Below are 26,134 nucleotides of genomic sequence, written 5' to 3'. Positions count from 1 at the left end.
CATTAGAACTGTACTTTGCTATTAAAGAATCCAGCTACAATTTGTAAACATTGGCTGTTTACTGATGTACGGGGTCTCTCTGGTAAAAGAAGGAATGCCAGTGAGGTCACCTGGAGTCACCTGGTCCTGCCGATGTACCCTGGGTGCTGTGCTGACCCAGCTCCCTCAGTCCTCAGACATGTCCTACAGACAGGGACCCAGGGTTCTCTGGGCCAGCGAAACACCCAGTTATATGGACCTGTTTGTCAAATTGTGCAGGGTCTGAGATGTTGCCAACTCACAGTTATATGCTTTATATAAATGAACACGGCAGAAACACGAGGCAGCCGGAGGGACCCTGCAGTGTGGGCCCCCAGACCCAGATCCCTGGGCGTGGTGATGAGAGCTGATGGGAACTTCCCACACGTGCCGATGACACCCCAGAGACGCGGGATGGAAAACAAAGGATTCTCTCTGCTTTTGTGCAGGAGAGAAGCAGGTGCCTCCCTCCCTGTCTAGAAAGGAAGGAGAGAAACCTTTGCTCCTTTGAGATGGGAGGTAAAGGGACCCTGGGTTCTTACCTTGACCTTTTGGAATGTAAATAAAATATCTGTGGAAGTCAGAGAGTCTCCTGTGTCTGGGTTTTTATGACCTTGAGATGTTTCCAGAGTCTGGGTTTCATCCCTTTGGGCATGTAGATACCCAGGGAGACTACACTCCAGTTTTCCTGGCACCTGGGGGCTTAACTCTGCGAGCGTGTGTGTGTGTGTGTGTGTGTGTGTTTGTGTGTGTGTGTGTAATTCTGCAGGGTCAGTCTGGCTATTGACTTAGTCACTGGGCACAGCAATCGGTCACTGGTCTGGCCTGTCTCCTACACAGCCCTGTAGCAGTGCCAGCCACACAGGTAGGGATTATGCTGGCTGGCTTTCTCCAAACATTTCATACTTTTTCCAAAATTTTCATAGGTATAATTGGCCTGAGCAAACATGTTCACTGTAGAGAACAGAATAGTGACAACTAACTGCACTGCTTGCTTCCTGTGTTGCCAGCACAATCCTAGGGGCTCTGCATATAGCATCTCAGCTAATCCTCAGGCCAACAGCAAAAAGTAGGCACTGCCATATCCCCATTGGACAGAGGAAGACATGGAGGTTCTGGGTGTGAGCCACTTTCCTAAGTTGCACAGCTGGCCAGGCGCAGAGCTGGATTTGAACCCAGGCAGCCTACACACCATCCCCATGACTTGTAAGCACTGTGTTCAACCACCTCCCCACACTTCTGTTTGGCAGAGAGATCACTCCTTTCATTTTTCCACGTTCTAACTAAAATGGAATCAGACCATCCGTTGTCACGTGCTCTTTTCACCCAGCCTATGTGACCTTGTCCGCGATGGGACATGTGACTTCACAGGCACCTGATGTTCTCTGAGATATCAGATGTGGAATTCCAGATTCTGAACCCTAAAGCCTCAGGAAGATTGGGCTGAAAAGGATTAAGACAAGAAGAAAGGCTGTAGCAGAAAGATTGTCTAGTGGCCACCAGAAGGTAGATGATTGCGTTTTGAGGACAGGGCCTGTGAACACAAGTGGATTAGCCCTTGGCTGAGGAGAGCACTTAATACAACACAGGATCTCAAGGACCTAAAATGACTAAACGATGTAACTTTATTTATTTGTTTTAACTTTTTATTTTACAGTGGAGTATAGTGATTAACAACGTTGTGATAGTTTCAGGTGCACAGCAAAGCGACTCAGCCATACATATACATGTATCCATCCTACCCCAGACTAAATGATGTAACCTTATTAAAGTGGGTCCCATGACCCAGTTCAAATGAACAGTTTTCTGTCCTTCGGTTCAGTTCAATAAACACGGATGGAGCATGTCTGCTACACAGCAGCTCCTGCAAGACAAAGGGGAAATTCTGATCTCTACTCCCAGGGACCTACAGTCTAGCGGGGAGACAGCCACAGAAGCTGGTAACTTCCAAACTGTAACATCTAGATACTGCCACGAAAAAGACATGCAAGAGTTTCTGTAGGACTCTGGAGCACAGCCATTAGACCCCCTCAGGGAAGGATCCTGGAGGCCAGAGCTGAGTCCAAAAGGGTGAACAGGAGTCAGCAGGTGATAAAGGCAGGAAGGGTGTTCCAGGTGGGGGGGAACAGCATGGGCAAAGGCCCGGGGGTCTGGAGAGGTGAACAAAATAATGCCATTAATGTTTGTTTTTCATGTAAAATATCAAAATATAGACACCCCAGATATAGACGAGAACAGTTTGCCTTAACATCCTTTGCATGTACTAACAATGCACAGTTCTCAATAAATCCTAAATTCCATCAAGAAGAAAAAAGTGTTATTTAAACATTTTAACTACTGTTCAAAGACTGTCTTCCTGTCGGAAGGTGGGCCTTGTATTCTCAACTTCTCAGAGGATGCAGAGAAATAACGAACTTCCCCACGGGTAAAAGGGGCTAGACCAGGGGTCTGCTGGCCCTGGGGCCACTACGCCTTCTGTCTCAACGCACTGAATATGCAAATTAATTGTCAAGGAAAAGAAGTTAAATCAGTGCATGCAATCATGAGAAAGCAAATTAAAAATGTTTATCCATCCAACTTACGGGAATCATACAAATGAGCTAAACCAATGGTGGTGATCTGGGGACTTAAACTAGGCAGTATTTGTCTTTTCTTTCACAGCTGTAATCCTGTTCCTTTTTGTAAAAATGATCAACATGTACACTGAAAGGCAGGTGGGCAAGAAAGGGGAGGGAGGTGAAGAGAAGCAGACAATGACCTCAGAACATGGCACTGAGACCTGCTTCCACGCTGGACTCTGCCATTGCCCAGGTCCTGTCTCAGTTTCCCCATCTGTGACATGATGGCGCTGGTGGCCTGAGACTCTGAGGTTTCCTCCAGGTCTATTGCCCCTGACTCTCCTCTTTGGAGGACAAATTCCCGGGGAGACTCTGCCACAAGAATCCAAGTCTCTTCCACACCATCTTCTCTACACGCGCCCAATTTTTCTTCACTTCAGCTTGAAGAGGAGAAAAGGACCAGTTTGAAGGAAATTCAGTTTATCTTCACTCAGATTAGAAGCTAACCCCAGATATTTCCCAGAAGTTTCCTGATAGTTACTGAAAGCGGAAATTGCTGAAGTAAAATGTAAACTGTCTTAAAAAATGGCAACCCGTGCTTAGGTATAACAAAGAGATTAGGATAGTAGGATAAATGTGGCAGTTTACAATCCAACTTTTAGACAGAAGATAAAATAGATCCACTACGGGCCTCAAGTTATCTGAATGAATTCTTCATCCTGCCTGGATTCAAATGAATTCCAGCTTCTTCTTTGGCTGGGAAAACAAACAAACAAACAAACCTCTTTGGGATACGAGGTTTGCCCTAGAACATTAATTAATTCCAGAAGGATGGGGACCAGCTGCTGAATGACTCAGGTGTTTGGAAACGTCATAACTTCCTAGAAATAGCAACACAAGGGCTGCCACCAGGTAAGCTTACCCTAAAGGGCTCAAAGGTATTCTTGGTTTTAATTCTGGATCCTGAAAAATCTGCCCCAGAACTAAGAGAAGCCCCACATTTCACAGACCTCATCTCATGTTCTTTGTAAAGTTTTTTTCATATTTTGGATCAAACTTTTCACCCGCTGGGAAAACTGGGGTGAACCATCCCTTCCAAACCTCGTATACCTCTTTCCCCTGACACCATGCTTGGGGTAGGAGACCCACCTTCACGATAGGAGCAAAAGGCAAGACCAAAAAAGCAGGAAAGCGTTGAAACCAAGATGCCAAAAGTCCTGTGTGTGGGGAACTGATGAAAAAGGGAATTTACCTGGTATAGCCCACCCTTTGCATAACTGGTACAACGCAGTACCCCTTGAATCAGAGTTAACTCCTGGACCTATTAGTTCATGGTTAGTCCCGACAGCAAGTAATCCCAAGCCCACCATCTCCAGCCTCATTGCCCAAGGCACATGTTTAACTTGCCATCACCAAAATACCTTCCTAAATCAGTTTGTTTTTAGGGACTTCCTGGCAGTCCAGTGGTTAAGACTCTGTGCTTCCACTGCAGGGGGCACAGGATCGATCCCTGGTCGGGAAACTAAGATCCCACCAAAAAAAAGAAAAGAATGCTAACTCAGTTTGTTTTTAGAACTCTCTGAACTGATACACAGCCCGGAATAATTCAGATGGATGTTATTAAAAGGTCGTGAAGAAAAATAGAAATTTCTCGGGTAGCGTAACACACTCATCCTGAGAAGGTGCTGGAGGGCTAATCCTTCCTCTTTGGAGTGAGTGTGGTACAAATCTGAGCAAAGTGGCTGGAACACATTTGCTTTTGCCTGTGCCTCTCTCTGTGTACCAATCCTAGGACAGACCGAATTACCGTACGGATGCTTGTGTTGGGGTTTTGCTTCTGTTTCCATAAATGGTGGGGACAGGAGGACAGGCAAGGACAGATTGACCTGACCCAGCCCACACGGCAAGCCCAGCCCCTCTGCCCACAGCTGCCCAAAGCTGGGGGGAGGTGGGATTGGGGTTTTCTGAACCGCCCTTCGTAAGTTAAGTGGACCGGCTTTGTAGATACCTCCCCTGGAGTCAAATCAAGAAGAAACGACTTGTCTTTAATACCTTTCCTGCATCTATTTTCTTTGGCATCTGCTGAGTGCTGAGGTGCGTGCGTGCGTGCGTGTGTGTGTGTGTGTGTGTGTGTGTGTCAGGGGTGGAGGGGCACACTTCAGGTTAACCCAGGTGACTTCCAGGAGGCTCGTGCGTCAATAAGGCAGCTGCTGGTTTTCTAGGTCCGGGATGATGAGACTCACGTGAAAGTGTTTTCGCAAATGTGGTCCCAGGCGGCCCCTACCTTTTCCTGCTGACTCTATGTTGAGTTCGGCCAAAGAAAGATGTCCCTGAGTCCAGACAAAACAAGGAGAGGCGGAAGGAGTGTCCTGATTTAAGAGTCCTTATTACAGCAAAAGAAACCATTCTGAAAAGCAGGTTAGCTACTAAAAGATGGCAAGGAACAGAATAATGATTTTGCCCTAAAAAAGATTTTCCTGCCAGCCTTCCTCTTTGTGCCCTCTTGCACACAGCCTCCTCCTCCAAAGAGCTGCATTGAAAACAGACCCCAGATTGGAGTTGTTTTCTACTCCAGCAGCCGCATGATAACCTCATACTCAAGAAAACCCACTTTAAAAAGTCACATGTAAGATGCTTAATTCGTTTTCTACATATCCTAGCTTCTCAGAAGTGGCATTTCAGAAAAAGTAAATAAAACCGGCTGTTCTATTTTTGGTACTTCTTTAAAGAGCTACATCCAAATTCCTGCTCTGAATGTCCCTGTGATAGACTCTTAACCTCTCTGAGCCTTGGCGTCTTGTAGATAAAACGGGGATAAAACAGCGCTTCCCTCCAGAGACTGCTGTCGAATGCAAGGCGCTCATGTGTGCGACAGTGACAGTGGACACAGCCCTGACCCCAGACCCGATGATATTTTACCTGTTTCCTCATTTGTTAAGGAAACATGACAAAGAGAGGCCCAAGTGGCACAGGTGGCAAAGTTAAGGCATAAAAGACGTGCAGGTGGGAAAGTCCTATCATGGACCCCGGCCCCCCAGATGTGAGAAGCACTTTGGGAAGTTGTTCAAATAAAGAGGCATTTCATCCTTCATCCTGGAAGTGAGCGAGTTCTGTGCTTCTATTTTGTTTATCTGGAAGGGAGTCAGATGTCAGCAGCTCCAAGAGTGAGTGGGCTCCAGAAGTGAAAGTGGACAGTCTTGTGTCCTGCCTGTCCTCCATTCCCAGCAACCCCGGGACTCTGACTCCCTTATCTGACCGTCACAGTGAAGAGCAGATTGCGTGGTGCTCCGAGAGACAGGACGGATCTGGGGGGAAGCTGACCATTCAAGCTGCAGGCATTTCCCCTCCCAGTACATCCGGGCGTGAGCGTACTGGCCGAGGCTGGGGAAAGCCTCATCCTTGCACTGGCTGGATCTCAGCTGAGAAGCAACATCTTCAGGTCTCAGGGAAAAAGGGAAGCACAGAACCTCCTGGAAGGGTCAGCAGATCCGCCTGGCTGCAGGACCTGGGGCTCCAGGCGCAGGGAGAGGCCCCTTTGCTTTCTGAACCTCTAATTTTCATTTGGAAAAGGTGAGCTACCTTGTGCTGGATGATCTCTGAGGTCCTATCTCAGTCCATTCTGGCAGCTATAACAAATGATCAGAGACTGAGTGGCTTAAATGACAGAATTTATGTCTCATAGTCCGGGAGGCCAGACATCCAAGATCAAGGTGTCAGCGTGGTCAGTTCTGGTTAAGATTCACTTGCCACCTGCAGGTGGGGGCCTTCTTGTTGTGTCCTCACGTGGTGGAAGGAGGGCTACTGAGCTCTCTGGCCTCTTCTTATAGGGGTACTAATCCCATCCACGAGAGCCCCACCCACATGACCTAATCACCTCCCAAAGTCCCACATCCAAACACCATCACATTGGGATCAGGGTTTCAACATATGAATTCTGGAGGAGGCACAAATATTCAGTCCATTGTAGGTCCTTTCCTTCCATCTCAAAACCAACTTATTTTTTAAATTAATTTTTATTGGAGTATAGGTGATTTACAGTGTTGTGTTAGTTTCAGGTGTACAGCAAAATGAATCAGTTACATATATACATATATACATTTTTCTATTAGATTCTTTGCCCATATAGGTCATTACAGAGTACTGAGTAGAGTTCCCTGTGCTATACAGTGGGTCCTTATTAGTTATCTATTTTATATATAGTAGTGTGTATATGTCAATCCCAACCTCCCAATTTATCCCTCCCCTGCCCTTTCCCCCTTGGTAACCATAAGTTTGTTTTCTACATCTGTGACTCTATTTCTGTTTTGTAAATAAGTTCATTTGTACCACTTTTTAAGATTCCATGGGACTTCCCTGGTGGCACAGTGGATAAGAATCCGCCTGCCAATGCAGGGGACATGGGGTCCATCCCTGGTCGGGGAAGATTCCACATGCCGCAGAGCAACTAGGCCTGTGCACCACAACTACTGAGCCTGAGCTCTAGAGCCTGCGTGCCACAACGACTGAGCCTGCACACAACTACTGAAGCCTAGAGCCCATGCTCCGCAAGAGAAGCCACCGCAATGAGAAGCCCACGCACCGCAACAAAGAGTAACCCCAGCTCGCCACAACTAGAGAAAGCCCGTGCACAGCAACGAAGACCCAACACAGCCAAAAATAAATAAAATTAAATCTTTTACAAGAAGAAAAGATTCCACATATAAGGGATATCATATATTTGTCTTTCTCTGTCTGATTTACTTCACTCAATAGGATAATCTCTAGGTCCATCCATGTTGCTGCAAATGGCATTATTTCATTCTTTTTAATGGCAGAGTAATATTCCATTGTGTGTGTGTATATATGTATATATATACCACATCTTCTTTATCCATTCATCTGTTAATGGACATTTAGGTTGCTTCCATGTCCTGGCTATTGTAAATAGTGCTGCTATGAACATTGGGGTGTATGACTCTTTTTGAATTATGGTTTTCTCTGGATATATGCCCAGCAGTGGGATTGCTGGATCATATGGTAGCTCTACTTTTAGTTTTTTAAGGAACCTCCACACAGTTCTCCACAATGAAAACCAACTTATTAACCAGAATTGGCATATTTGTGTGTGTCCAGTCCAAAGACTAAACTCCTGGTTCCACTGAGAACCAGGAGATCCTTGCTCTGTAAGGAATTCTGACACAGGAGGAAAGTCACAGGATTCTTCCAGGGTGGTCAGAGCTGAGTCCCAATTCCACAGGCCAACCCTCTTTAGAAAGAAACAAAAGGTCACAAGAAATAGCACATCACATTTATCATGGCAAAATGCCCCACACATCCCATAAAATCTTAGCATTCATGGGGACATGCTGAGTCTATTTGATTTAGTTTGAATTTTCAGACACCAAATGTTATCAGGCTACTTTGTTCTTATAAATGGCAAAAGCTTTCGAAAGCAAACTGCAACCCCAAGCCACTGCCAAGATGTTCTAAGTATTTGGCTTCTATAGTTGAAGGATTTCACTTTTTCCCACGACGTTAGCTTTCAAGAGAACACTGGCCTATATTGTGTTTTTAATTGCTAGCATGTACCTTGTGTGAAACAAAACCAAGTACTTCATTCAGAAAGAAGTCACCTTGGGGCTGGCGTTTACCCAGCTGGGTGTGGAGGAGCTTGAATGACGAGCTGGTCACAACAGCAAGTAATAAGAGTACTGCAACGTTTCAGTTATGGAACTCTTTCACAAACATTCTCTCCTCTTGGTTTTCCCCCTTCAGTATCCATACCTCCCTGTTAAGATGAAGGGACTGAGTTTTGGTGTGTATGTGACTTGCCGAGGTCACTTGGCCACAGCGGCCATGTCAGGGTGTCAGGGCTTTCTGCTGCGGGCCACAAGCTGTCTTCAGTAAGTTATTGTCAAATGCTGCTGACTCACCCTAAAAAACACTGAAATAATGCCCTTTGCAGCTACATGGATGGACCTAGAGATGATCATACTAAGCGAAGTAAGTCAGACAGAGAAAGACAAACATCGTATGATATCTCTTACATGTGGAATCTAAAATATGACACAAATGAACTTATCTGTGAAACAGAAACAGACTCACAGACACAGAGAACAGACCTGTGGCTGCCAAGGTGGGGAGGGAGATGGTGGAAGGATGGATTGGGAGTCTGGGATTAGCAGATGCAGACTAGTAGACAGAGCAGGGATAAACAACAAGGTCCTACTGTAGCGCACAGGGGACACTATTCAATATCCTCTGATAAACCATAATGGAAAAGGATATGAACAAGAATGTAGACATATGTATAACTGAATCACTCCGCTGTACACCAGAAACTACTACGACATTGTAAATCAACTATACTTCAATAAAAAAAGAAAACAATGCTGCTGACCCACACGGCGATGGCCACCCCATGCTGTGATTGAAAATCAGGTCCTAGGTCAATGCTGCCACATGGGAGAAAAAGGCTACAGGCTTTTACAAGTATCTCATATAAACAGGTTGCAATATACATACAGGAGATGTTAGAAAATACAAACACAGCCTCAAGTGAGATCCTCCTCACGATGCCACCCCACAACCTGAGGGACGAGACTCTGCTGCTTAACAGAGACAAGAACTTAGACACACGGCACGACGGAAACCAGGGTTTGGTCCATAAAGCAGAGGTTAGACAGCTGGCCACTCTGAACAGCTGACCGGTGCAAACACAGCCCAGTTCTGGAGAAACTGGGAACACAGAGGGAACTATTCTTCTTTTTAAAACATAGGCACACCCCACAAGTTCCCAGGTCTTTGCAGGAAGGGGCCGTCCCAGCCTCTGGAGCTGGTTAGCTGCAGCTTCTCCTGTGTGCTTGGAGAACGCCACTAGTCGAGGCCGGAGGAGATAGGCGAGGGGAGAATCAGGCCACCCCCACCCAGTAACTCCATATGGACCCAACAGCACAGGTCCAGATAAATGGGCACAAGCTGGGCGGATGTCTCACTGCCCAGATGTGGGTGTCTTCTCAGAGCACAGGGGATGGCGGCCTGGCCCTGGGCAGCCAAGGTAGAGGCACTGGCTGAGGACCTGCCAGGGCAGATCCAGCCGGGAGAACCTCCCAAGGAAGTGCTTGGACATCCAGGATGAAGATGAGTGATGAGCTGCCCCCAGGTGGGGAGGTGACTTGAGTTGCCAGCGGCCCCTGTGCAGGAAGCCGGGGGCTGCTGAGCTTCCTCGGACACTGCTGAGCAGATTACACCTGCTGTGTGGCAGCTGGGAACCCAACGTCCACTGAGCCCTGTGATCGCCTACCTGCCGGCCCTGCACGAGGTGTGGGGTGCGGGGGGCTCGCAGACCAGCCTGAGCCCAGGCTCAGGCACAAGAATGACATGCACACATGTGGACCAGGGCAATGATCCGGGACGCCGGGTCCCAACCGAACTGTTAGAGAGTCATGGCTGCAGCCCTGCCCGGAAGCATCCTGTGAGTCACCTGAAAGCAAGTGAGGGACTCAGAGCTCTGAGAACCAAGAGTCAGCCTGCTGAGGGGTGAATGACGGCCGAGAAGGTGAAAACGCAAACCTGAGCTAGTGCAGAAGTCAGGACTGGGATGTGAGATGCACGGGAAGGGGTCTGTGCTCATCAAGGCCACCTTCATTTAACTCTAAAATCGAGGGGTCTTGTGCTTCCCCTGGACACAGCCTCCCGAAGTGGAGCCTTTCCAGATCCAATGAAAATAAAGGTGACAGTCACAGGGCGGAGGTTTTCTCTCAGCTGCCACCCCATGTTGGTAAACCTGGTGTGTGGAGGTGAGTGACAGACTCCCAGAGAGGGACTGTGGCGGGTGACAAGTGCTTCCAGGATCCCAGGACCAGGCAGAATGGGGCCGCCTCGGCCCCTCAGTGTCGGGAGCTGAGAGGCAGAGGCTGGAGCGGACACACTGCGGGGAAGCCCCCAAAGTGGCTCAAAGATCAGAAGCTCTCTTACCTCCAATGAAATCACTTTGTCTTGAGCCATAAATCCAAGTGATTATTATCAGCCAAGGGCTACACAGGATCGGCAACAGAAGAACGTTCTCTAGCCGGAGAGCTAGTAAAACCTCGACAAAACCCCCAGGCAAATTTGCTGTGAATGAGTTTCTCTCTCTGACAATCCACGTAAAGGGGAAGGGAGGATTTTAGAAATAAAATCCTCCCTGACCATTAAGAATGCCTTGGTGAGGTCAAGAGAAATCTCTGCTTTGGGTCTTTGGAGGTACTGACAGTCCAGAGCGACACAACAATTTGCTCTTGGCAACATTCCACCCCACCACCAACACACACCAATACTGGGGGTTTTAAATTGTTTTCCTAGTTTTCGTAAAACAGGATCTCCAGGGAAACAGGCACCTTATGTAGTAAATGATGATGACACCATGACGACGCCATGTCTTTTTTTTTAATTTGTTAATTCCTTTTCTTTCTTTTTTTTTTTTGAGGAACTCTCCTTTATTTTTTTTTAGTTTCCTTTCTTTTCCTGCAACAAGCGAAGCCACCGCGGTGAGAAGCCCAAAGCCAACTATACTCCAAATTTCATATCGGACTATAGTTGATTAACAATGTTGTGTTAGTTTCGAGCGTACAGCAAAGTGATTCAGTTCTACATATACGTGTAGCTATTCTTTTTATTTTGGAGCCTGGCTTGCGGGATCCTAGTTCCCTGACCAGAGATTGAACCCGTGTCCCTGCAGTGGTGGCGCAGAGTCTTAACCACTGGACTGCCAGGGAAGTCCCCATGTATCTACTCTTTTTCCAGTTCTTTTCCCATTTAGGTTATTATAGAATATTGAACAGAGTTCCTTGTTGGTTATCTATTTTGTATATAGTAGTGTGTACCTGTCAATCCCAAACTCCCAATCTATCCCTCCCCTGGACCCTTCCCCTCAGGCCATGTCTTTTGTAGATGGTACAAATGGGGGTGTTGATGTGGAAAATCCATGATTTGTTGGATCAACTCAGTAGCCGGATGGGCTCTTCCCTGTCTCACTCCAACCCACCTCCTCCCAAAAACTTCTCAGGCTGCGAGGCAATGTCTAACCCTTCCCCCACTCTGACAACATGCAGGCTGACGGTTCACACTGCGATGTGTACATCTATCATGCTGCCTATTTCTTTCTTTTTTTTTTTTAAGGGCATAGTTTCTTTTTAATTAATTAATTAATTTTTTGGCTGCGTTGGGTCTTCATTGCTGCGCGCGGGCTTTCCCTAGTTGCGGCGAGCGGTGGCTACTCTTCGTTGCGGTGCGTGGGCTTCTCATTACGGTGGCTTCTCTTGTTGTGGAGCATGGGCTCTAGGCACGTGGGCTTCAGTAATTGTGGCACGTGGGCTCAGTAGTTGTGGCTCACGGGCTCTAGAGCGCAGGCTCAGTAGTTGTGGCACATGGGCTTGGTTGTTCCAAGGCACGTGGGATCCTCCAGGACCAGGAGTTGAACCCACGTCCCTGCATTGGCAGGCGGACTCCCAACCACTGCGCCACCAGGGAAGTCCCATGCTGCCTATTTCTAAATAGGCCTTAACCTTGCAAAATGGAACAGAGGAAAAATTGAAGCCTTCTAGTTCTGAAATTCTGAAATTGAAATTGAAATTCTGTAGATAGCACTAAAGATAAATCTGAATTTCACTGAAATAGGCTATTAGTGAGGATCAATGATTAGGCACCAGACTTGAAATGGAATTACCCTGTCCCTGGGAACTTCCTTGAAACATTAGATTTTCTTCTCTGAATTAAGGTGAAAAAATGTGATTAACATGTTTTATGTGTTTCATCCATCCCATTTGCTTTCCTGTCTTCTCTTGCAGAATTGGAAAATTTCATACAGCAAACTCATACTTCAGCTCTGCTTCGTGAAATGCATGAAGTCTTTGTTTAAATGACTCCTGTATATTCGGAGATAGAACGTCTGTCAGAGTAAAAACTCTGTGGATCTCAGAAACAACAAAGCTTCTTAGAAACGCTTGGGCAGCCCACTGTCTGACTGGATTGAGGAGGGTCTGGTAGACTGTCTCCTCCAAGTTTCCTTGGAAACAGATCACTGGAGGGGTGTGTCTCCTAACACCACTTCAGGACTCTTTGGAGATTACTGCAAGGTTGATCATGTCTAGTTAGTTTTCATGGAGAGCCTCCATTTCAAATATTCTCCTGTGTGTCCTCACAAACCACTGAAACACTCCAAAAACAATTATCATGGACTATTACACAGCCATTAAAATCATGTTTACCCGAAACGTTCAATGAACTGGAGTTCGGCTAAGACATGGAGACACAGCACCCTTCCACACTGTTTTAGCCATACACCTAGCAGCATCTATCAATCTTTCAAAGAGGTGTGCCCCTTTACCCAGGAATCCTCCACTGGTAGTCCCTGAGAAAAATCTGAAATGTACCTGAAGATATACAGATCAGGAAGTTAATACAAACCATGTCTGCAATAGTCAAGAAGTGGAAACAAAGCACAATAAATGTTTAACAGTAAGGAATGGGTTAAATGAATTATGTGTCAGCCATACTTTTGAATATTACTATGTAACCTTTAAAAAGAATAGATATAAGAAATGACCAAAAAAAAACACCTCATGCCACACACAAAAAAGTCACTAAATAAAACTCATAGAATTAGTTCTGTTGGTTTAAAAAGAAAATGTACATATATGGGTATACATGTAAATGCAGCGAAAATGACTAGGAGGTTACACCCACATGGCTAACAGCAATCACCTCCTGAGCGGGGTGGAGAGCTGTGGGATGCATCAGTTAGGATGCTTTTGGCTACAACTAAAAAAACCCAACTCGACCTGCTCTAAGGGGTCAGGAAGGTTTCAGGATCTCCCAAACGTCCTAAATCAGAGACTCCTCTTGGGTAATTCGGAAGGCCAAGGGCACTGTGGAGGCCCCACTCTTCACCTTTGCATTCTTCCCCAGGTCAGTTGGGACCTGGCCCAGCCTGCTCTGGTGGCTGACGGCTGCCCCACTTACAGGCATTGTGTCCATAAGAAGAAAAGCTGCCACTTCCTCCCACGCCTCTTTTTATGAGTCAGGGAAGCCCCCCAGTAACCCACCCTCACGTTTGATTGGCCAGGATGAGGGCCATCTGTTCACCTTGAGCCAATCACTGGCGGGGACAACAGGCCCCGCCGCATGGTTGCTCAGCCAATCAGGATTTACCCGAGACATGTGGACTAGGGTTGACTCCTGAGCAAAATCAGGTTTCTACCCAGAAGAAAAAAGGGGGTGATGGTTAGGTAGGACCAGACAGCAAAGCGGATCCTTTTCTTTTTACTAAGAAGTAGTTGTGGATTATTTGAAAATTTTAAAAGATTATATTATTTTTAAAAATATAACATTAAAAAAATAATTCTAGGGCTTCCCTGGTGGCGCAGTGGTTGAGAGTCCGCCTGCCGATGCAGGGGACGCGGGTTCGTGCCCCGGTCCGGGAGGATCCCACATGCCGCAGAGCGGCTGGGCCCGTGAGCCATGGCCACTGAGCCTGTGCGTCCGGAGCCTGTGCTCCGCAACGGGAGAGGCCACAACAGTGAGAGGCCTGCGTACCACACACACACACACACACACACACACACACACACACACACACACAAATAATAATAATAATAATTCTAATGCATAGAAAAAAGACTGAAGGGAGATTGTGGGTAATTTCATTTTCTTCAGTCTTTTCTACATTTGCCAAAAATTAAGTATACTTTCATAACAGAAAAATAACTTTTACAATGTTCTCCAGTTCTCAGTATTTTGACTTTCAAAGGGGCGCAGATATCCCTCGAGACATTGCACAGCGCCACTTTTGGTTCAGAAAAGGCTGGAAGTATCGCGCAGCTCAGCTCTGTCACCTGCCTTCCTTTAGGAGGGCTTGTGTCCACCGGAAGCCCAGACGATTTTCAGTGACCTGGGACATAACCCTCCACAGCCTTCAGCAAAGTAGCGACATGCATAAAGTCCGGGCCCTGGGTCCCACCTCCTACCCTCGGGCCCCGCCTCTGCTGTGATCCCCATTTTAGGTGTTCAGATGCTCCCTGCCCCGCCCTCCCTCCCTTGTTACCACACCCCCTCCCCCAGGTCTGCTTTCGCTCCAATCACTGCTCTACTTGTCCTGCCCTCACGCCTATCACAGGGTCACACAGGCCGTTGCCATTCTCTTGCACTTGGCTTTCAAGGTTTATTTGGGCAGGGCATGGAGTAGGAATGGGCGCAGAGAAATCTCCTTTGCAAATAATAGGTGGAACTCTCAGACATACACACATAAGAGCAGCGTGGGCTGAAGTATTTAGAGGGCTACCCAGATTACCCCTCCTTAAATCAGGGTGAAGGAGACGGCTTCCTTGGAACATCCATCTTCCCCAGACGTCAGGAGGAAGCAATCGCCTCAGAGCATGAAGTATAAAGGGCTGGGTGGTGAATTCCCACCCACCCCCACACTGCCTTCAGGGAGCTCAGATTAAACTGAAGAGGGCTGATGGATGGCTCTGACCCTTAAAAGGGCCTGGCCAGGGACACACCAATACCCTTCCCCCCAAAATATATTTTTAAGGCGTGCCTGATTGCCACAAACACCAGTCGGTCTCGATCAACAGAACCTGCAGGGTGAGTACCAGGAACAGCCTCAGGTAAATATATTGCTAGAAGAGTATCACCGAGGCTCTCCAGAAGCCAGGGCCCTGCAGGAGAAGAGTGGAGATGTGGGTGCTTCCCATCATCCCATTTTGCATCCCGTTAACTTGCACAGCTGCCCGCCCTCCATCCCCAGGCGGGGCTCTCTACTGCCGACCCTGGGTTTGTTGATGAACCACATGGAATCTCGAATTGGTGAACTACGCACAAAAATATTTTTAGGAACCTCTTCTTCCTCCTTGCCCCGCAGCCATCAGCAGTAAGAAAAGCAAGCCCTTTTGTTATGCCTTACATGTGTCCTCCACTGGTCATCCTACCAACTTGACGAGGCAAGCATTATTCCCATTATTTTTTCTAACCAGGACACTGAGGCTCAGGATGGTTACAAAAGTTGCCCCAAGTCACACAGTAGCTGAGCAGGGAGGCTACCCCAGGTCTGTCTGATTTCAATATCTGCATTTTATTTCCTGGCAAGTCACAGAGCTTTCCATTTAGAGAAAACTAGAGATCAAGGATGACCAATGTGAGAGCCCTACCAGAAAAAGCCGGCCACACCACTGAAGAGTGGTGTTCCAGGGCCTCATTTCAGTCTAGAAAGAATCTCCCTTCCTCATCTTAGCTCCTTGAGGGCAGGGAGGACCCGTGTGCTTTCTTTCCCTGTCACCTGGGCCTACTACGCAAATAGATGCTTGGTCAACAGAGGCAGAACTGAATTAAGAATATTCCAGAAACTTCTAGTGTGTCACAGCCTCCGGAGCACCTGGGATCTTGTAAGAAATGCAGAATCTCAGGTCCCAACCCAGACCCAAGGTCCCCAGACAATCAATGCCACGCGCTATAAAGTTTGACGCGCGAAGTTCTGCACCCTCCACTTTTTTAAATATACCTTTGTTTGTTTTTTCACACCTACGTAGAAGATAAACAAAGATAAACTTTCGTTTCCATTCTGAGTCATCATACGGAAACCACACATTGTCTTATGACCCACAAAAGTTCAAGTGATCTCTGGGGGAACTTTACCCAAGAGATTACCTTGCTTAAAATGCCAAGTGATCCCCAACCTCAAAGAATTCCGTGAGAAACAGCAGCGCCTTAGATAAAGACTGCATTAAAAAAAAAATTCCTCCTTTAAATATGTTCACATTTAGTAAGTGTTTATTTAGTGCTCTAAGGTGCTATTAATCATCTTCAGATTTAAACTAGAATTACTCAGAGTTGAGTACCCCATTAGCATTCAGCAATTTCTACCCTTTGGATAACTGTCATCGACAAGTCAGCTCATTTCCTACACCTACTTATTACTGAGTGCTGATGATGAGCAAGACCTCCGAGGGATGAGATGCTGGGGAGAGTCTGAATGTGGCAGTCCCTGACCTCCTATCTTTGCTACACATAGAATGAAGATCAGGAACGTGCTAATCAAATATTTCTGTAAGCAAATAATGCATATCATTTCCACTGTTTAAATGCAAAACTCAATTACATGCTTCTTTGATGCAGCCAATTACACTGTTGCTGTAAGAAAGCCAAGAATACGGTGTCACTGGGCTATTTTCAACACCTCATAATCTGACCTCTCTTGGGAAAGAGATGCCACCCTGTGCATGGCATCAACATGGGACAGTCGGTGCCTGGATCACCATGGAAAAACTGACTTTTCACGGAAAGAATAAAATACATACTTGTTTTAGAAATTAAGAAAAAGGACTTAGCCCTCTGGAGGCTAAGGTTCCAAAGCCAAATTTATGAAAAATTACTATAAAGGTCGTGATATAAAGAGCAGATGCATGCATTATTATTTTAATCTGAAAGAAATCACTAATTTTGAATGTTTAACCTAAAAATTAGTTGCAATGCTAAGAGCCAGCATTAAAGATTACCAAGAGTTAAGAAAGATTGTTCCAAAAATAAGATGAATTCAACTTCATAACGACACACATCAGATGATGTCGTCATTTTAAACGATTTTTACTATTTTTTAATCATTTTCATCATTAAATAGCCAGAAATAGTAAAAAGGGGCCCAAACGCTTACAAGAATCAAACGAGCTTAAAAACAATTGTCATTTTCTACAGAAAGATGAATTCCTGAGCCACCATCTGAACACTCACTTCTCCAATCAGGGAATGTTTTTCATCGCACTAATTAGTGAAGCCTCACTTGGTTATTTTCTTGGCGTGTTTAACTCTTTGGGGGGTAACGTTTTATTAATAACATATTTCCTCTGGAATATATTCCCTTCCCTGGCCTCCATGGGAGTCAGTATGGGGAGCAGTGAGGATAAAACTGATTCTACGTCTGCTACAGATCAGCAAATAAACAGAGGCATCGATTTCCAAGCCGAAAATGGCTAAGAACAGCATATTTACAATTCTTCTAATCCACACTCCACATCTCTCTGTGAGATGGAAGACAATTATTGAAAACCTTTACGGTGCACACTTTATTTTTAACTACATCTTCAGGTAGACTGCTGAGAAATGCCAATACTTCTACCGGTCTTGGTTTAGCTGGGCAGTCAAACAGATTTTTTGCTTTTGCAACACAGTGGCCCAAACCTGAATAGCTCATTTAAACATCGTATGTATTGGGGAGTTATTTTAAAATACATTTGGGGGTTATTTTTGGCAAACTTCTCCTTCAAGAAATCTTCTGGGCAGAAAGACACAGCTACGACTTGCCCTTGAATTTCCAACTAGCACCTCCCAAGGAAGAGCAATTAAAACTTGCTGTGTTTTAATGCAAGTCATAATGAGTTGGTCAATTCACTGATCGGGGACGGAGTTAGCTAGTGTCCGATAGACAGAGGAATGGACACGGCCGAACCCTGCCAGGAACTGCCTTACAGCTAATTATCTGGGAAGTCCAAATAGGGAACACCCTTCTATTAAGGAAAAGAAGGTCTGGGTTCTAAATGACCAAGAATGACCAGTTCGTCTCTGCTAATTAAGCTAATAACTACTCAATATTTTACCTTAAAGAAACAGGCCAATCAATTTAATGAATCAAAGGAGCACGTACTAAAAAGACGAAACTCGCCAAGCTCTCCCCTTTCGGACCCCTTCTGAACACCTGTTGAACTCAGGGGCTTTTAACTTTCCGAACTAAAGCCTCCCGGATACAACCTTGGGAGCTTTTAGACTTTCTGGAAGTGCGTACGTATTTTTAAGGTTTCCATCTTGCTTCATCGACAAAACCGGTTACTAATTATTTATGAACCACAGGGCTGAAAACAAACTTTCTTACCTTGAGCAGTTAAGGAGGGGCAGGCAGAGGAGAGGGGTTGGTTTTTAATTTGGCCCCTTGGTACCCGTCCCTACCCCCCACCACCACCACCCCCCTCGTTACCGACCCCGCGGCGCTCTACGGAAAGGTCAAAGGTAAGCCTCCCTCCTCGGCTCCGGGAGGGGGCACACCTCCCAACAAAACAACACCCTGGCATCCAACCTGAGGAGCTCCGGGTGGCACGGCGGCGCGAGGGGCTGAGCCACGCGCTCTCCGGGCGTCCAGGGGGCAGGCTCGGCACCCATTCCGGCCCGGAACCAATTCCGACCTAGGTGGTGCCCGGGGCGCGCACGGCACTCTCTCCGGGGGTCCGCGGCGCCCCCACGCTCCGAGGTGGGGGCGCGCGGTGGGGCTCGGGGAGGCCAATGGGCGACCCTCGAGGCTGCTACCCGGGCACGGCCTCCGCCCACCCCGAAGGTACTCTCAGAGCACCCCAGATCCTGAGGTTCGGGGTGTCTCGTCCTCTGCCTCTTGGGCGAGACGCACCCGGCGCCCACCCGCCCGGCCGCCGCTGCGGTCCCGCAGGACGCGATGTCCCCGCCGCGGGACCCGGGACTGGGGGTGGGGACCCAACCGCCCCGCGCCCCCGACCCCCGCGCCGCGCAGCCCCGGGCCCAAGCGTCCCTCCCCACCCCGCGTGTCCACCGCGCCGGCGAGCAGGTGACGGAGTCCCGCGACCCCGCGCGCACGTCCTCCCACCCGGGCCACCCGCGTCCCGGGGTGCGGCCCTTACCTCGGAGCGGGCCGGGGCGGCCCCGCGGGGCCGGGCGCGGACTGGGCCGGGAGGACGCGCCTCCCGCCGCCGCCGCTGGGAGCCGAGGAGGCGAGCGGGCGCGGCGAGCTCCTCCCGGGCGGCGGCGGGAGGCGCTGCTCTAGCAGCCGCCGCCGCCGCCGCCGCCGCCGCCGCCGCGGCTGCGGGTCTCGGAGCTACGCGGCCGCGGCTCCCGGGCCGCCGCCGCCGCCGCCGCGGGTTCCCTTGGCTCCTGCGGGAGGCCCGCTGCTCGCGCGGCAAACTCTTCCGCACGCAGAGCCGGCGGGGAGAGTCGCGGCCGCCTCTTCCTCCTCCCCCTCCCTCCTCCCGCCTCCTCTCGGTCCTCCTCCTCCTCCTCCACCTCCTCCTTCCCTCCGCTGCCGCTGCCGCCGCCGCCGCCGCCGCCGGCCGGGTCTCTCCTGGCCGCACGCCGCCGGGCCTTGGCCGCGACCCAGCCTGGGCCACGCACCCTGCGCGCCGTACGGGCAGATGGACCCCCGGACCTCCCAGCTTCCCTGGGCGGCGCAGACACCCGCGCCCCTAGGCAGCCACCGCCTCCGCTGGGCTGCCGGGGACGCGCGGCGGGGTCCGGTCGGGGACGAGGGGTCGGGACTGGGCGCGGGGCGGGGGCGGGGATGTGCTTAGAGGGAAACTGGCCCGAGGGAAGGCCAGCAGATGCGGGGCTGCCGGCTGAGGTCCCGTCAAAGTTGTCAATGGGGGTGGCAGGGAATCTTCCTCCCCTGCCCCGTGCCGACCCTCGCCCTGCCCGCGGCCACCCCGCTGTCCCGTGCGCTGGGGGGTGAGCGCGCCATCGCGGTCCCCTGCACGCCGTCCTCGCGGGGCGGGCCTGCTCGCGGAGCCCCAGCCAGGGCACCGGGCGCGTCTCTGCGCGCCGACCACTGCGCTTTCTCAATGAGAGGCGGCGAGGGTCGAGGAGACGCCGGCGAGCGCGGTTCGCGGAGGACCGCCTGCTGGGGAGGAATGATCGCTGTTTTTTTCAAGGCGAACGTAGCTGGTCCGGAAAATGGGTCAAGGATGGAAAGGAGCGGGCTCATTGCCCCCCTCCTAAGCAGAGGCACGAGGGGTGGGGGACCGTGGCCAGGAGCGCGCACCCGGAGCTCCAGGCGGCCGCTCCCTCCCCTCCCCCGCTGCCCTCCTCTCATTTTGCACCAGTGCAGGAAATGTTCCACTGACCTACATATTTTTCCAAACATACGTGACCTTTTTTTTTTTTTTTCCCTCTGTGGGAGGAGACAGGCGAGAATCCAAGAAAAGGAGAAGCTGGAGCGGCGCGCGCGAGGAAACAGGGAGGCTTTCACCGAACACAGACACGTGCACATAAATAGTCCCAGGAGCCAAAAGCTGCTGTTCCATAGTCTGCTGGGCTCCGAGACAGAATCGGGTGGGAAGGGGAGACCCCGCGCCCCGCCGAGGCCCGGAACGGTGACAAGCTTCCCCTAGCCTAGCAGACCCCACTCCATCCTCGGCGGCGGCGTTCCCCACGTGGAGGCGCCTGGCGAGAAGCCCAAAGGAGGGGCGAGGTCTCCTACCCCCGGGAGGTTCCCCTTCCCAGACATCACAGAGGTACAGCGCCTGGCGCAGCGCTCTGCATCTAGCAGCCTTTTTTCAGATGTCCCTGGGTCCTTCACACATTCCTGCAAGTAGCCCTGGAGAGGAAAGCGCCCCCACCGGTCCTTTTCCATCCGACTCCTGTTTTGCGGCCAGAAGGAATCTCCTAGGGCCTTTCCTCTGAACATCAGACGGGGCCCCCAACTCGGTTCCAGGGCCCTGGCTTTATTCTCTCCCGGCTCGAGTTCAAGACAAACCCTCTACCGCGCAGACCCGACCCACAACGCCTTATTTGGGCATGCAGCGCCGCACTGTCAATTAGATCAAAACGCTCACACAGAGCTCCTTTTTCCCCCCCTGTAAAGTAGGTCATTCTCTTTATTTCCCTCTTGTATTATTTTTGTCTAATTCTCCTCCTGAAAAATAATCAGCTGCAGGAGCTTTGCGCATCCTGAGAAGCTGTTATTCTTAGGCTTGCTTCTGACTTGGAGGGCTTTTCAAGAAGGAGGAGGACGCATTTGGCACGTTGTGGTCTTGAAGTACCTCCCTTTCCAAAAGGAGAACATTTTAAAACTTTATTTTGCTTTGTTCTTTTACCCTCTCCCTTTACTTCGGGCAAGTATGTTTTGCCCTGCCCTTAAAGCGTGGCCATGACTAACATCTGCTAAAGGATAAAGTTGTGTGCCTTTAACCGGATTTAATGCAGAATTTAAAGCCACCTCCCTTCCTTTCTTGCTTTGAAAACGATTCCAGCTCCCTCCTCCTTCTCCCTTTTGGGAACCAGTTGAACAATCGTTAAACGATCTTTTAGGAAACAAATGGCCTACAGAAATAACACAGCAAGTAATTCCACAGTGCAACAAATATTTTTGCTACGGTCTGTTTTTACCTGTTGCCTGGTAGGATATCCTATTAAGTGCGTGGTTCCTGCCTTTTGATCATGGAGATGTTGTATACATAGTTGTACTTATTCCAGACGCCATCCCACCTCCTAATGTTAATTCCACTGGGGTAGGACACCTGTCTGACCATAAGGGGGAGTGGAGTCTGCAGCAGAGAACCCAGTCAGGACCAGAGAACATCATGCCCTTTCCCCAAATGTAGACAAGAGTCAAAGAGGGAAGTTTACCTCCTGTTCATTCTTTGCATTTGGCAGTTCAGTTCCTTTTATTGGCATTTGTTGAAGGCTTGTCATGAATCAGGCTGGGCTTGGCCTGTGAGGGATGGAGGGAAATTTGATAGCAGTTTATGTCTGTACAAGAAGGGTTTACAATGTAAAGGCAGGGATAAAGATGAGGCCAGAAGAATCAGGATGGGCTTCCTGGAGGAGGTGACATTGCTGCTAGAATTTTTCATCGACCAGATAACAAAGTCTCATTGGATCAAAATCTGTGCATTACTCAAAATGGAACAAAGGAACCATCTCAAAACTGCATTGCCAATTTGGGGAAATTCTGAAGTTTCATGTGGTTCGTCCTTTAAAAGAACATGGCTTTATTGAGTGTATGGTGCAGTGATATGTCCAGGAACCCCAGCTGTTTTTCAAAAAGTGAATATTTATAGAGGGGAGGATCAAATTGTTTCACTCTAGTCGGTTATGTCAATCTATGAAGATAGCAGAGAAACAATTGAAAGTTTTTTCAGTCTAATCGGATATTCTTTTCCCTCATAGAAGTTGGGGCATATCCTAATTAAAAATATTTAGCCAATTAAATTCTCAAAATATGTACAGTAGAAGTGTCCATATATAGTGTTACACACAGGTGAGAATGTGTGGATGATTACAAGAACTACAACACTAGCTCAGGGACCCATATTAGGCATGTATAGTTGGTAAATTAAACACACATTTTAGGAGAAACAGCAAGGACAGTGTTCTATGCTGGATGACATCATCTCGTGTTTTTTACTAATTTTAAGATAGAAGAGCCTTCTTTTTTCTTTCTTTCTTTCTTTCTTTTTTGTACAAATGCCCAGAAGTCCTTTTATGGAGTCTTACCTCTGAGTAGCGGTTTTCGCTTAAAAAGAAAAAAACCCACAATTCTATGCATCTTTAAGTAGAATAACATCACGCTAGGGAAGAAAATTGTTGCAACTGAGGCAGAAGGGAAAGTTGGGTTCGAATAAGTATGAAGAAGAGACCTCAGAGCCCATAACTGGAGACTGAATACTCAGAGGCCAGGGCTGATGAGCACCGAGAGAAGAAAGATTCAAGAATGTCCACCTGCCTTTGAAATACCGAGGTTAGAATTTGAATGCCTTGGTTCTGCAGAAGCTTCATAGCAAGAGAAAAGTATGGGATAGGGATTCGGTCACTGCAGCAGGCTGGGCCTGAGGATGCTACCAGGAGAGAATCAAGGCCTTGTGCAGCTTGCCTGGGAGAGTGAGGACTGGACTTGGCATTGGTGCCTGTTAGATCATGTGGCTGGCAAACCAAAGAATGAAGTAAGATTTCCTTACAAAGCTGGCATGGAGGGCCCAGGGAGAAATCTGGGCTGGTGGAGTCTGGAGGTGACAAAGCCTTAAAGCCTCAGCTAATCCCCACTAGTCAATTGCAGTGCTTCTGAGGACACACACACACACACACACACACACCAGAAAAAGAGGTGGCAAGACTATTGACAATATAGGCACTTGAGGATAATCTTTCCTTCTAGTTAAGCTGCCTGAGGAAGTCCCTTCAGGTACCTTTCTCTAATAAAGTTTGATTTTAGGTCCCATTTATTTCTCTTCTAAGAGAATCTTTGAAAAAAAAATATATATATGTGTGTCATCTTGGGCATGTTACTTAACTTGTCTCATATGTAAAATGGGACAGTAGTAGTATGGTTGGGAAATTATGTGAGAGAGCACATGTAATCTAGAGCACTTAGAATGGTATATGGTTCAACCAAAGACTATATATGTGTTTGCTTTCTTCATGGTATTTTATTGTATATATGCAATATAATTAATTTAGCTAGTTTCCAAAACAAAGAAAAAATAGTCTTTAATTTTAGAGCACTTTTAGGTGAGCACCAAATTGATCAGAAAGTACTGAGTTCCCATATACTTCCTGCCCCCTGCCCCACCAGAGTGGTACGTCTGCTACAGTCCATGAACCTCCACTGACACATCAGTATCACCCAGATTTCTAGTTTCCATTAGGGTTGACTTTTGGGGTTATACTTCAATAGGTTTGGATAAAAGTATAATGACTCACATCTGCTGTTATCGTATCATACAAGAGTATTTTCACTGCCCTAAAAATCCTCTGTGCTGGGCTTCCCTGGTGGCGCAGTGGTTGAGAGTCCGCCTGCCGATGCAGGGGACACGGGTTCGTGCCCCGGTCTGGGAAGATCCCACATCCCGCGGAGCGGCTGGGCCCGTGAGCCATGGCCGCTGAGCCTGCGCATCGGAGCCTGTGCTCCACAACGGGAGAGGCCACAACGGTGAGAGGCCTGCGTACAGCAAAAAAAAAAAAAAAAAAAAAAAAAATCCTCTGCTCCACCGCTTCATCCCGCCCTCTCCACTAAACCCTGGCAATCCCTGATCTTTTTACTGTCTCCATAATTTTGCCTTTTCCAGAATGTCATATAATTGGAATCACACAGTATCTAGCTTTTCAGATTGGCTTCTTTCACTTATTAAAATGCATTTATGTTTTCACCATGTCTTTTCATAGAGCTCATTTCTTTTTAGCACAGAATAATATTCCGTTGTCTGGATAAGAGGGTTTTTCAAGTGATATTTTAGTAAGTAATGCTTTCAGTAATAACAGGTAATATTTGTCTAATACTTACATGCCAGGTATTTACGTGACCTCATTTCATCTTCAGAAGTCCCCGCAGAAAAGTGATTTAGGATTTCCAGGTGACAGATAAGGAATCTGACAGGCTCAAGGTACCGTCAGTCTCTTGGCAGATGCGTGGCAGACCAAGGTTTGATCTTTGCTTGAAGACCACTGCTCCTGTGCTCCTTCCCTGCCACCTGATCCGGCACTCAGCTGTGTCAGATGCCAGCACAAAGATATTCACGGCATCATTCACTCGCCATGAGATCCTGCTGGGTAATGAACTAGTGCCAAAGCAGGCATGTGCTGCTCTGTGTATGCACATTTCTTGCCTCTGTTTTCTCTTGTTCTCCTCTCAATACATCAGTTATTAATATCTTTACTCCATTCTTGAATCAGCTCTCTTCCAAGCACTTGAAATAGAATTCCAGGATGAAGGCTTGGGGTTGGCAAAAGAGCAACACTTAGTCCTGATAAAACATAGAAGGAAATAAAATCACTGGGTCGATACGTGTGTTATTGGCACATCAGCATCTTGCCAAGGGCACTGTTTGGACTTTGGTGATGGCCTGGATGGGAGTGTCCTTTTGTCAACATCTGTGATCTTCAAACCGGCTCTAGGTCACAGGTTGGGAAAGGAAGCAAATTCCTCCCGTGAAAGGGAAAGTTTGGGTGACAGTCAAGCTTTCCTCTCTTGGCCCACGAGAGCGGGACCAGGGTGGGCCAGCCCAAGGAGGACGCCTTGCTCAGCTGTTACCTCTGGTCATCCTTCTGGTGAAGGCAGTGGCCAGGGATGTAGCCTTTCTCACTGGAACTAGATTGTTTGCTTGGGGAGATGCTCAGCTCAGATTTGCTCCCAGGAAGTATTTAAGCAACCCCGCCTTTCACAGCCTGTAGAAAGTGGTGAGACTGTGAAATATGGATGGAACGGTGGCTTCAAAGCATGCAGAAAACTGAATGGAGGAAAAGTCTTTTGTGTACAGGATGCCAAGAGATGGAGGAAGGAAGGTCCTTGGGATGCAAACGTGGGTGGGCTGTAAATGTGCCAGGAGGATGGGGTGTCTCTCAGCTCCTGCGATTAGCTGAGCAGATTTCAGAAGCAATTGTAGAGTCAGAGCTAAAGCACACACAGTATAGAAGAAATCACTGCCACTATGTAAGGCATTTGCTCCTAGCCTGCATTCACGAAGGGACCAGCCAGCTGCAGACATGCGCTTTTCCAACCTGCACAAGAAGCACCCTTTAAACGCAGGGCAGAAAGACAGCTGTGTTGACACACAAGTGGCTGTTGTCTTTTGCTGTTCTCAGCTCATGTCCCATTGAACTCAACTAAGAAGAGGTCATTTAATGTATTTATGTGTGTCTGTTTGTTTAAAATGGGCCTATTCAGCTCATTCTCAGAGTGGTTTCCATTTCTGTCTCGTTTTAAAATTCTCTGACTTAGGAGCAATGCTGTTTGAATAGTTAAGTTTCTATACTAACAGATGCATAATCTACCATGTACTTTGCCCAGGAACAACATTTAGTGATCCAAGATTTGTTACACACAG

The 26,134-nt window shown here is 48.1% G+C and overlaps 1 protein-coding gene across 3 annotated transcripts in view; it reads right to left on the bottom strand.

The window, feature by feature from the left end:
• The window catches only part of NPAS2 (neuronal PAS domain protein 2), a 193,389-nt gene extending 174,083 nt beyond the window's left edge, over window positions 1-19,306 (bottom strand). For all 3 annotated transcript variants that reach the window (XM_081254939.1, XM_081254938.1, XM_081254940.1), the window contains exon 1: window positions 19,226-19,306. The gene's annotated coding sequence lies outside the window, so the exon portion shown is untranslated. The remainder of the gene's footprint in view (window positions 1-19,225) is intronic.
• Between the last annotated feature and the right edge of the window lie 6,828 nt (window positions 19,307-26,134).

Source organism: Mesoplodon bidens (assembly GCF_964165515.1).
Source record: "Mesoplodon bidens genome assembly, chromosome: 14".
NCBI lineage: Eukaryota > Metazoa > Chordata > Mammalia > Artiodactyla > Ziphiidae > Mesoplodon > Mesoplodon bidens.
This window is presented reverse-complemented; position numbering and strand designations above follow the sequence as displayed.